Here is a 14,384-nt window from a genome sequence, read left to right on the forward strand (position 1 = left end):
TTTTACTTGTGCGCTGCACAAGGTATAGATTCGTTTCACACTACAGTAATTCTGACATAGCTAAGAGGTGCAGTATGAGACGTGATAAATTGACCATAGGCCTTATTTTTTAATTTTTTTTTAGGGAGCGCAACAATAAGATTTCTCCGTGGACATGAAAAATGAAAGGAGAGCCGCACACTCTATGAGCTCAGATGTAATAATTGAATAACCTAATATCCAACGTTTCGACAGACAACCTGTCTTCATCAGGATATATTCTCCGGGGGCATACCCAGCCAATGAGATATTGTGCTTCGTTAACCAGGTCCTCTGCCAGAACAGCTGAGTTAAACAATTGATGGAATGTCAAACAACTGATAGTGGCGTATAATCTATGGACGCCCATCCTTAAATAGAGAAAAATTACAAGAATATATATATTTTTACTCATGATGAAGTAAAAAAATGAAAACATGTTTTTAATTTGTTTAAAAACCGACTAAATTTCCAAATAAAAAGCCATCAATGTGAGGGCATTTCATATTTTTTTAATCTAACTTTGAACTTAAATCCAATGACATGGTGACATTTTTTGTTTCACATTGAATTCACATTAGTTAACAAATCAACTAAATGTAAATTAAAACTAGACTTGGAACTGACTTCTGTGCCCAGTAGCATCTTTCACTTCAAATGTAGAGTTAAAAGGAGATTATGTACACACATTTCCAGTATAAATCTTGCACCGCATCTTCCCCTTTGATTGTGAACATCCTGGAAACTAGGGCATGGTGTTTATCGTAAAATGAGCATGAAGGTCATTTGGGACGCAAATTAAGTATTTTTCCACAAAATCCTATGAAAACACAGTTCAGTTTCAAGCCAAGCAGGACACCTACGTGCTCTTCGTCTTGGTACAAGACTTGTCTATTTAAGGTGCACACTCACATACTCATATAGGTTAAAGCATGGGTCTGTCACTCTGGCATGACAGCTATCTAACAAAAACGGTGGTAGGTGATGTAATCACAGCTTAGCAACCAATATCTGAGCTTCAAACACACACACACACACACACACACACACACACACACACACACACACACACACACACACACACACACACACACACACACACGCTCCAACAGCATCGTCACCCTCCTTTTATCTGGCCCACCACCCAGTAGGAGCTCAGTATCACTCCAGTGTTCTCAACCAGGCCACCACACCTCTGAAGCCATATCATCATATCAGCCATGGGGCCCCAGTGCCAGCCAGCCCTTCCCAGCACCTCGATGCTGATAGTGAATCAATCGCAGGCTCTGGACCGTGGTCCACTCAGCCATTGGAGACCCAGCCCTTCCATCAGGGCCAACTATCACAGCGATTATCAACAGCCTCTCATTTTCTCTCATTATAGGGGAGCGTGCTCTTTATGAAAGTTGGCACACAACGGGGTAAAAGTGGCGGTCCCAGCTGTGATTATCTTTATTCCCTCCTCCCCTCTCTTCTTTTCTCACTCCTCCTTCTTGTCATGTTCATCCCTTGATTCAGAGAAGTACAGGGACGTTTGGCAATGCAGCTAGCTACCAAAACCACTATCCTTTTAGGTGAAAAGGATATGAACTAGCGCTGACTGAGAAGACAAATATATACAAATATAAATATGTTTAGCTGAATTATCTTGGGTCCAGATCTTAGTTGATGAGTAAGTCAAATACCATTAGTCTCAGGTGACAATGGCTAGTCAAGGCACACTCCTCAAAACAAGGACCCCACACCCTCATGTTTAATGGATGCCACAGTCCCCAAAGTGTAGACTAGTCATAGTTTCCTTCTTTGTCCTCCTCTCCTACTGGTAAACAAACAACGGCCAGATAACCAATGGGGTGTTGTTTTGGTGCCAGAATTGCAACGCTGGTTTAGATAATAAAAACACAAATACCACCACTCACATACACTGTACACTGTGCGCACACACACATTCTTAACAGAAACCCCGGATGTGAGGAGACACTGCAGGAAATTGGGACAGACGTCAAAGGGCTCTCGTGACATTTAAGGGCTACACACCAGAGGAGGCTGGTGGGAGGAACTATTGGAGGACGGGCTCATTGTAGTGCTGGAATGGAATACATATAACATTATCTGCTGAGCAAATTGGCCCTTGTATTACGCATATTGTTAATCTCTCTCTTGAACAAGTTACCTTTCCCAGGGACATGAAACAAGCTAAAGTTATACCTCTGTATAAGAAGGGGATAAAGTCTGACCATGGGAATTATAGGCCTGTATCTATCCTCTGTGTAACATCAAAGATCCTGGAGAGAGTTGTACATGAGCAAATGTATGAATATGTTAACAAACAGGGTCTAATTTATGATTTTCAGTCGGGTTTTAGAAAAAAACATACTCCACTGATTCATGTCTACTTTACTTGACTGACTTCATCAGGAAAGAGATTGAAGAGGGAAATCTGTGTGGAATGGTAATGCTTGACCTACAGAAGGCCTTTGATACAGTTAACCACTGTCTCCTAATCTCCAAACTCGAGGCACTGGGGTTAAGCAGTATACCTCTAGGATGGGTAAAGTCCTATTTATCAGGAAGAGAGCAAGTAATAGAGGTTAATGGTTCACTGTCTTAAGCAAAACCAATGAGTTGTGGCGTTCCGCAGGGGAGTGTGCTTGGGCCTCTGCTGTTTTTATTGTATATTAACAATATGAAAGATGCTTGTTCTTGCCGTGTTTTTCTTTATGCGGATGACTCTACACTTCTGGTGTCTTATGGGGTGAGGTGCTGACTACTAAATCCTCTGTTAGCTACTTGGGATGTATCCTTGATGGAAGCTTGGGAGGTGTGAGCATGGCCAATAAGGTGCTAGGGAAGGTGCTAGGGACTAAGTTTTTGGCTAGAAAGTCCAAGCTGCTTGATAAGGATTCCATGAAGGTGCTAGCTACTGCCCTCATTCAATTCCATTTTGACTATGCTAGTAATTCCTGGTTTGGGGGCTTATCTAAACTTACGAAGGGGAAGCTCCAGATAGCCCAGAATAAGCTGATCAGGTTAGTATTGAAGTTGAGTCCACGTACTCACATAGGCAGGAGCTGCTTTCAGGAACAAAACTGGCTGCCTGTTGAGGCTAGGGTGTCCGAGATTAGACTAGGTTTGGTGTACAGGAGTATTCATGGTCCTGCGCCCAGATATCTAAGTGATTACTTTCCTCGTGTTAGGGATGCACACAATCACAGCACCAGATCAGGTGTTTCTGATGTGTGCTTATACAGGTTCAGGAGTAATGCTGGGAAAGGTACTTTCTTGTATAACGGAGCCTCAGATTGGAATGAGTTGCCTATAAAAACAACGTCCTCTCTGGGCAGCTTTAAAAGTAAAGTAAAATATGTTTGATGTTCTCTGTGCCCATATGAATAATCCCTATGATGTAACTGGAATGATGAGATAGATGTTCTTCTTCTCTGTTATTGTTTTATTATTTCACTGCCATACTGTGTTCGATCTTGTCTAGCCATCTTGTCTCAAGAGGACCACAATGGAAATAAGTCCCAGACTTTATTGTGTGTTATCTTCAATTATTTTATTGATGTGCATGTATGGCTTATTCAAGTTTTATGTGTGCTTGTTTTTAAAAATAGTCAAATTAATAAACTAAACTAAATCAAACACATAAAATATATGGAAACCACATGTTTGACTCCGCTCCATTGATTCCATTCCAGCCATTACAATGAGCCTGTCTTCCTATAGCACCTCCAACCAGCCTCTTCTGCCACACACCCTCATGTTGCCTTGTAGATGGCTGGACTGGATTGGGGGTTGGAGGCAGGGGTGGAAGATATTTCCCATGTAGAGTCCTAATTATGCTTATGAACAATTCTGTAACTAGAAAGTTAAGTCAGGGTTAAGGAACTTGGGAGAGTCTGGAGAAACATAACAGCTGTTAGTTTTCCTTTCCCCCCCTTGTTGCTTGTTCTCACTTGTCTGTCAGCCTGTGAATGCCCTCTGAAATGATTTCAATGTAAAATAAGTCTTTGAAATGATCCAAGGAGTCTATAGGGTGTTGGTTTTGCCCCGTTGGATCCCTTTCTCCCAGATAAAATGATAGAAATGTGTAGCATATCATGCCTTGGCTTGAATTCACAGGGGGGGAAAGGGTGAGCTGAGGGTAGGGTGTACGTTACAGTCCTACGTGGGCATGAAATATATGACGAGTAGGGACAGCTCTAATACTGAGGTTAATGAATGAACCTGTATAAAAGGTTTTCCAGCAGAAAATGATTTTATAGCCCAAGCACCATAACACTAAACTGGATTGAACCCTGAGACTTGGCAACTCCAACCACATTCCTGTTAACAATAGACAAGGTAATTAAATCTTGTTCTGTTGAATTCAAGAAAAACATAATTCCTCTTTATTCTTAGATGCTATTTGTGTGGGTGAGTGTGTTTATATTGTTCCATAGACAAGTGCATACAATATACAGACACAACATACATTATTTGTTTTAAGACTGTTTACATGCAACAATAACTTTTCTAAATTGTTAGGTTCACATAGCAGCTTGGAGAGAATCCTAGGTAGTGGATGGTTGCCAGCACTGCTGCAAAGACCTTATATCTACACATCATCCGACCAACCGCAATAGAGATCCTGGAAGAAGTCCAGGTTTGACCAAAAAAAACACCTCACCGGTGTTGGCATTAAGTTCATGCCCCCTTGAACTTACATTACATCTATATTATTGATTTGAAGAGATTATGATCCATTCCTAGCATAAACAAAGGTGGACGTTGCAATGAATTAACTAGAGGGATGTGGCCTTAAGACTATTAACAATGTCAATAGGAGGAAAAGGGGTCCTGTAATCAGTAGCAAACGTGTAAATAAAAATCAAGGACTTTAAACGGGTAATGGAGGTCGGCAATTAATAGAAGGACAGACAAAGAGTGTATGAGGGTGCCACAATATGGGGCTGTCGTAATGACTTTATAGAACGACTGTCAAAACAATGGATGCGTTTTCATGTGACTCGGCACCCCATACATAGTCAAAGTATTTAAATGTGGATTGTGAACAGCAGAGAACATGTTTACTCTTTTAACAATGGTTTTGCATGTGTCTTATTGAATTGTATAGTTAGGTTCTGAACAAACAGAGTAAAAACTCACGGACGACTAGAAAAAGCTCATAAGCATATTCAGCAATAATTTATTTGAACAGAATGCAAACTTTCTGCACTTCCTCTTTTCTCACTTACTAACTTTCCATATCACTCAGTAACTTTCCACACACCAAGTACCTCTTGACCCTTCCTTGACCCCTAACATATACATTCCTTATGCATATAAAGTAATCAATAAGTTCTAGTATGGTAACATGAATAAGTGTATTTCAAGCTAGAATCCAACAGTATTGACACAGTGAAGCCAATACTGAGCATCCTAAAGCAAACATTTGGATCACTCTTGGAAAATAATAATATGATTTTCCATTTAAATCTAGATTAGATGCAGTTAATTTAGTTGGAAAGGCACAAACCTACAGTATATAGTATATACTTTACCTGTCACCCTAGACCAACTTCAATTTGCTTACCGCCCCAATAGGTCCACAGACGTTGCAATCGCCATCACACTGCACACTGCCTTATCCCATCTGGACAAGAGGAATACCTACGTAAGAATGCTGTTCATTGATTATAGCTCAGCATTCAACACCATAGTACCCTCCAAGCTCATCATTAAGCTGGAGGCCCTGGGTCTCAACCCCGTTCAATAGGGTCCTGGACTTCCTGATGGGCCGTCCCCAGGTGGTGAAGGTAGGAAAAAACATCTCCACTTCGCTGATCCTTAACACTGGGGCCCGACAAGGGTGCGTGCTCAGCCCCCTCCTGTACTCCCTGTTCACCCATGACTTCGTAGCCATGCACACCTCCAACTCAATCATTAAGTTTGCAGACGACACAACAGTAGTAGACTTGATTTCTAACAACAACGAGACAGCCTACAGGGAGGAGGTGAGGGATCTCGGAGTGTGGTGTCAGGAAAATAACTTCTCTCTCAACGTCAACAAAACAAAGGAGATGATTGTGGACTTCAGGAAACAGCAGAGGGAGCACCCCCCCTATCCACATCGACAGGACAGCAGTGGAGAAGGTGGAAAGTTTTAAGTTCCTCGGCATACACATCACGGACAAACTGAAATGGTCAACCCACACAGACAGTGTGGTGAAGAAGACGTAACAGCACCTCTTCAACCTCAGGAGGCTGAAGAAATGTGGCTTGACACCTAAAACTCTCACAAACTTTTACAGATGCACAATTGAGAGCATCCTGTCGGCTGTATCACCACCTAGTACGGCAACTGCACCGCCCACAACTGCAGGGCTTTCCAGAGGGTGGTGCGGTCTGCACAACGCATCACCGGGGGCAAACTACCTGTCCTTCAGGACACCTACAGCACCCGATGTCACAGGAAGGCCAAAAAGATCATCAAGGACAATAACCACCCAAGCCACTGCCTGTTCACCCCGCTACCATCCAGAAGGCGAGATCAGTACAGGTGCATCAAAGCAGGGACCGAGAGACTGAAAAACAGCTTTTATCTCAAGGCCATCATACTGTTTAAACAGCCATCACAAGCACAGAGAGTCTGCTGCCTACATACAGACTTGAAATCACTAGTTACTTTAATAATGCCACTTTAATAATGTTTTCATATCTTGCATCACTCATCTCATATGTATATACTGCATTCTATACTATATATTGCATTTTGCCTATGCTGCTCTGTCATTGCTCACCCATATATTCATATTTATATATTATTATTCCATTCCTTTACTTAGTTTGTGTGTATTAGGTATTTTTGTGGAATTGTTTGATATTACGTGTTAGAAATTGCTGCACTGTCGGAACTAGAAGCAGAAGCATTTCGCTACACTTGCAATAACATCTGATAACCATGTCTATGTGACCAATAACATTTGATTTGATTTAAAAGACCATTAAGGGTTGAAATACAGCAGTCTTCTGTGCTGTGCACGGGTTACTGTACCTGGGTTACTCCTGTGGCTTGGGAGTCTACCTTTACAGAGCTATCTCAGAATAGCCTAAATAAATAAACAGATCAGGCCAGGGCTTGGAAGCAGCAGCATTACACCACATGCCAACACAGATAACTGGACAGAAAAGATCTCACTACCACCCCCACCTGTGTTTCACTATTTATTTATCTAATTTCTTACTCTGGCTCGAGACGTCTAGGCACTTTCTCTGACCTCCAACGGGCAACAGTTTAAGCTGAAGGACAGGAGAACAACAACATATGGATGTTTAAAGAGGAGCCATATCCTGGAGATAGTGGTATAATTAGATTTGAAAAGGGTTTTCACTTTGCACTGACCTTTGTAAAGACGTGCATTTACACGATGATGTTTTATGCAGACTGGTTTGATGATCAAATACGCCTGAAAGTGCTTCATTCAATTAATTATGGAAAGATGCACTGCCATGCGCCCTTCGTTGCTTTTGCGAATTACTGATATTAAAAAATGAATGAAAAATGTCTTTCTTCCTGGCAAAATGAGTATGGATTTACAACGGTAAACAGCTGTTTACGCAAAACCTGTTGCTATAAATATGCTTTCTTAACTTTGCCGCCTGAATTACACAGAATTCATGTCTGCCTTTCAGTCCATGGGGTTAAAGATTGAAGGGGCTGGATGTGTGTGTGTGTGTTTGTGTGCATGTTGCGCGTGTGTACAGCATATGTGTGTTACTGTATTAGCCCTCCCTCTCTGTCTCCCGAGACCAGAGACACTGATTCAATTAAACATTGACCCCTTGTACTCTCTGGGACCTGTACCCACCCTAGGACACCCACCTCGCCATGAGTACAGGATGGCTGATGGCTCGTCACAGGGCATTACACAGGATACAAGTCTAACTTTGATTTTTCTCTCACTCATCTCATCCCTCTCCCATTGAACAGCTATGTTTTATCTGGTAGCATTCCGTCACACGCACATAGATAGCAGTGATCTAAAAGGCAGGATGTCTCATCACTCATCTCATCCTTCTCCCTTCTGGTCCAACCATTGAACAGCTAAGTTTCATCTGGATGTCTCATCACTCATCTCATCCTTCTCCCTTCTGGTCTAACCATTGAACAGCTATGTTTTATCTGGTAGCATCCAGTCACACGCATATAGATAGCAGTGGTCTAAAAGGCAGGATGTCTCATCCCTTTTATGGTTAACTGAGGTGAATACAAACTTGCGTTCACTGGCAGTGTCATTTGTGTTTCTGTCAAGACTTTGGAGACAGTACATGTGGAGAACACTGCACTTCATAGATGTTTTGCAACTCTCAGGAAGAGGCTTTTCGACGTAACCCATGAACCTTCACTGCCCTCAAGATATGTCATATATGATGGATGGATGTATACAGTCTACTCTCGCTCTCTCATTCACACACCCACACAGACACATACATACACACACCCAACCTGGGTGTCTCAGTCCTGGCGGTTGGCAATTAGAGGAAATTACAGGAAGTTAATTAGTGTAATCAGTGGACGGCGAGGCTACAGCTGGCAGAGCTGGACCCTGCTCAAGTCACATACGGCCGAGAACTTTGGGTGATATGCCCAAGGAGGAGAGCACGCACACACACACGCACACGCACGCACGCACACACACACACGCGCGCACACACGCACGCACGCACGCACACACACACACACACACACGCACGCACGCACGCACACGCGCACACACACATGCACACACGCACGCACACACACACACACGCACGCACGCACACACACACGCACACGCGCGCACACACACGCACGCACACACGCACACACACACACACGTAGGGACATGAGCATAGAGAGACTACTGAGAGAGGAACATTTCGAAAAATAATTTGCTGTATGATTTATCTCCCCAAAAACACTGTCAAAATGTACAGGTAACTGCCAAAATAAAGGAAACTGTTGAGTAAATTAGGGATACAAAGTATATTGAAAGCAGGTGCTTCCTCATAGATGTGGAATGAACATCCCATCAGCTTAGGGTCACGTATAAAAATGCTGGGCAGGCCCAGTTGCCCATTATTTTGGCTCTCATGTCTAGAAGAAGAGGTGTCAGTGACTATGAAAGAGGGGTGATTGTTGGGGTACATTTGGCAGGACCTTCAGCGACGAAGACTGCTCAATTTGCTGATGTTTCACGATATTCCATGGTCACCAGATCTCAACCCAATTGAACACTTATGGGAGATTCTGCAGCGGTGCCTGAGACAGTGTTGTCAACACCAAAGGATGGAATTTATTGTAAAAGAATGGTGTTGCATCCCTCCAACAGAGTTCCATACAAATCTATTTCTCACAGTGGCCCAACACACTATTACAGTTTTTTACAATCCCGTTGGCACTCATTTCAGAACCTTGTGGTCATTTTTCAAAACTCTAGACACAAAACTCAAAACGGTCATCACTTGTAACACAGGCTGTCCAGTGTTCAAAACATTACATTGTGCATTTATATCTTTATAGAAACCTTGCACTTGCAGAATCATTGGTTCAAATAACTAATTTATCATGAAATACCATAGGAACATTCATTTAGATCACCCACACACAAGATACCGATAGTTTCACTGTGTAGTTGTTTGTTCAATCATTAAAAATTGTAGTACAAAATATGTGATACATGTTTCATCATGGTACTACATGTAAATACATCACTGTAAAAGGACTAGTAAAGAGAATACCACAGACACAGTGGAATCATTGAACAAAACCTGAAATTTATTGATGAAATACAATAAAAGCAAAAATATTTAGCGACAAAAAAAGAAAAAAACTACAGTAAAACATCAACTGCAGTGTTTCTCACCTGGCTTTACACCTGACTATAAAAAGCAAAACAAAGGATTGATTACTGTACTTCTATATTTCTCTCAACCCTGTCTTGTGGATTTTGCCATAGGTTCTCATCCACATCACAATGGATGTTTTCATTAGCCAAACATCTTGGGAAGAATCTTCAGGCATGGAGAATCCAGGCCTGACACTGGTCTGCCGTGATGTCATTGCATGCGTCATCCATGGCCTGGAGAAGGGTGGCTTGTTCGTGAGGGCGCCTATCATATACCTTCCACCTCCATGTGGAGAAGAATGTCTCAATCGTATTTTAGGAAAGGAGAGTATGGGGGTAAGTACAGGGTGGTAAATTGTGTATGGGCCTGAAACCATGCTTGCACCATTTGAGCATGGTGGAACCTGACATTATCCCACATAGGTCATGTCATCAGCTCTACAGACCTGATTTAGCCCATCAAGGAGGGATACATTCAAACAGCGAATCATGTGGCTGTATATAGAGTAGAGAGGTTTAGTTGTTGTTCGACCTAACATTAGAAAGGGCAAGATGCGTAATCTAAGCAACTTTGACCTTGGAATGATTGCTGATGCCACACATGGTGATTCCAGCATCTCAGGAACAGCTACCTTTCTGTGATTTTTATGCACTACAGTCTCTAGAGTGTACAGAGAATGGTGCGATAAACAAAACACATTCAGTGAGCTGCAGTTCTGTGGGCAAAAACACCTTGTTAATGAGAGAGGTCATTGGAGAATGTCCAGACTCATTCAAGCTAACAGAAAGGCCACAAATGCTCAAATAACATCTGTTTAAAACAGTGGTGTGCAGAAGGGCATCTCTTAAAGTACAACACCGTGAATAATTCAGGCTGTTGTGGAGGCAAAAGGGGGTCCTACCCAGTACTAGATAAGTGTACCTAATAAAGTGGCCGGTGAGTGTACAGTAATGTCAAATCTGAAAACATGGTCTGAAAAAGTGGTACATGGGACCATAGAAACCGTGTCTGATAAAGAATGATGATGAAATATTACATCCATAGATAATGTAGTCCAATCGGTTCATGTTCCACGGTAATTGATGTCAATGGATCTCGTTATCCTGAAACTTTCATGATCTAAACATGGAATATTGTCGTCGGTTTCCATAGAACTATGCAACTATGCAAGAGTAATGCAACAGTTACTTATCATTTTGAGCAGTTGTATCAATTGATAGTTAGATCATTGTAATGAAATGAATAGAGTCATTTCAGATGTAATGTGTGAATTGCATTTTGAAATGGTAATACTTTGATGTTAAGTTGTGTCATTTTGAACAGGTGATTTAAGTTCAATGAACAAATTATTTTAGCTTTATGTGTATTGTATCTAAGCAATTGGAAAAAGTGTTTTGAAAAATGTGCATTTTGATCATTGGTTGTGAGTTTTGTGTCTAGAGTTTTGAAAAATGACATCCAAGGTTCCGAAATTAGTGCCAAAGTGATTGTAAAAAACTGTAAGACACTTTATGTTGGTGTTTGATTTATTTTAACAGTTACATTTGTCATGATATCAATAACATTATATTATGACATCCATAGTCTCACAGTGCAGATGGCATATTCATTTGTAGGCTATTTCTCATGCATTATAAGGCCAAACTTACAATTGGGATCCTCATCGCTTATTAATAAAAACATGTGAACTCTCAACACTACGCAAACACTGCAATGTGGTCGTTATGACGCATGCTCCATATAGGAGGGGAGAAAGCACGTTGGCTTATGATCAGGGCACACAAATTCACTCATCCATTACGTAAGGGATACACACTTCCTGTAGGCACTAACTTGATAGATCTAGCATATAAACTCAGCAAAAAAAGAAACATCCCCTTTACAGGACCTTGTCTTTCAAAGATAATTAGTAAAAATCCAAATAACTTCACAGATCTTCATTGTAAAGGGTTTAAACACCGTTTCCCATGCTTGTTCAATGAATCATAAACATTTAATGAACATGTACCTGTGGAAGACAGTAAGACAGTAACAGCTTACAGACAGTATGCAATTAAGGTCACAGTAATGAAAACTTAGGACACTAAAGAGGCCTTTCTACTGACTCTGAAAAACACCAAAAGAAAGATGCCCAGGGTCCCTGCTCATCTGCGTGAACGTGCCTAAGGCATGCTGCAAGGAGGCATGAGGACTGCAAATGTGGTCAGGGCAATAAATTGCAATGTCCATACTGTGAGACGCCTAAAGAGAGCGCTATAGGGAGACAGGACGGACAGCTGATCATCCTCGTAGTGGCAGACCACGTGTAACATCTGCACAGGATTGGTACATCCGAACATCACACCTGCGGGACAGGTAAGGGATGGCAACAACAACTGCCTGAGTTACACCAGGAACGCACAATCCCTCCATCAGTGCTCAGACTGTCCGCAATAGGCAGAGAGGCTGGACTGAGGGCTTGTAGGCCTGTTGTAAGGCAGGTCCTCACCAGACATCACCGGCAACAACGTCGCCTATGGGCACAAACCCACCGTCGCTGGACCAGACAGGACTGGCAAAAAGTGCTCTTCACTCACGGTTTTGTCTCCCCAGGGGTGATGGTCGGATTCACGTTTATCATCGAAGGAATGAGCGTTACACCAAGGCCTGTACTCTGGAGCAGGATCGATTTGGAGGTGGAGGGTCCGTGATGGTCTGGGGCGGTGTGTCACAGCATCATCGGACTTGTTTGTTGTCATTGCAGTCAATCTAAATGCTGTGCGTTACAGGGAAGACATCCTCCTCCCTCATGTACCCTTTCTGCAGGCTCATCCTGACATGACCCTCCAGCATGACAATGCCACCAGCCATACTGCACGTTCTGTGTGTGATTTCCTGCAAGATAGGAAAGTCAGTATTCTGCCATGGCCAGCGAAGAGCCCGGATCTCAATCCCATTGAGCACGACTAGTACCTATTGGATCAGAGGGTGATGGCTAGAGCCATTCCCCCCAGAAATGTCCGGGAACTTGCAGGTGCCTTGGTGGAAGAGTGGGGTAACATCTCACAGCAAGAATTGGCAAATCTGGTGCAGTCCATGAGGAGGAGATGCACTGCAGTACTTAATGCAGCTGATGGCCACACCAGATACTGACTGTTACTTTTTGACCCCCCTTTGTTCAGGGACACATTATTCCATTTCTGTTAGTCACATGTCTGTGGAACTTGTTCAGTTTATGTCTCAGTTGTTGAATCTTGTTATGTTCATACAAATATTTACACATGTTAAGTTTGCTGAAAATAAACGCAGTTGACAGTGAGAGGACATTTCTTTTTTAGTTTAGATTAAATGGGAAAAAGGAAATGCATGACGTCTGCATGTGGCCCATTTATACCTAAAAGCCACACCACAGAGATAGTATTTTAGCATAAAGCAAGGGCATGTAACCAAATGTCATACAAATAAATACAAAACAGTATGGCCATCTATCATACATTTTATTTATGCAATTAGGAGAAAAGATTTCTTCCTGGGGTTGATAATAAATGGTAGAGATGATGGCCTATGTAAGTTGCTGCTGAGACTCAAGGTAAAGTACAAAAAGTATTGTTCAAAAGCAATGGGTCTTTGACACAACCAAATAAATAGGTAAGTTAACTGATAAACATATAATAAGGCCTATTACTTCTTCACCTTTGCCTATTCTGCAATATGTTCAGAAAAGTGAAGTACCCCAATGGGTACACACTGGTTGAATCAATGTTGTTTCAATTAAATAACGTTGAACCAACGCGGTTGAGACGTTGAATTGACGTCTGTGCCCAGTGGGTACTTGATATAAGAAATGGGAAAAGTATATTTGATTCAAACCTTGCAGAGGTAGCCTACTTTATTATCACTAACAGTACATAGGATTTACACTGGGCATTACACAATATGTTTCTAAAATGGACAAATGTTTTCATTCATAAAACAGTGTTTTTGTTCCCTATTTCCAGGTCGCAATTGTAAATGAGAACTTGTTCTCAACTTGCCTACCTGGTTAAATAAAGGTGAAATAAATAAAATACATTTCCCCACATAATCTCAGATATTTCATTGAAAATTAAAACTATCACAGACAGGCACCCAGTTTAATGGTGTGTATAAAATGAGGGAAGTGTTTTGCAGAAACATCCTAAACGGAAAACCAAGAAAATCCAAGGCAGCAACTGGCAGACCACTGCTGGCCGTCTGCAGTGTTTGTGCACCCAGTCATTTACATGAAATTGTGGCATTCTAAATACAATAAAACATTTGAAAACAGTAAAATTGTCTATTCAACTAATTAAGGGTAGTGCATTTTCAAAATGAGAAAAAAATATAATTCAACTTTAGACAGCCTCCATACTGAAGTAAATATATTTTTAATTTAATTGTCTTTCATTGAATTTATATAGACCCGTCTTGATTATCGATACAATACAGTATTATATTGCAAATATTCTGATCTACTTTTGGCAAATTATTCAACC

Source organism: Oncorhynchus tshawytscha, linkage group LG23 (assembly GCF_018296145.1).
Source record: "Oncorhynchus tshawytscha isolate Ot180627B linkage group LG23, Otsh_v2.0, whole genome shotgun sequence".
In the NCBI taxonomy this organism is placed as follows: Eukaryota; Metazoa; Chordata; class Actinopteri; order Salmoniformes; family Salmonidae; genus Oncorhynchus; species Oncorhynchus tshawytscha.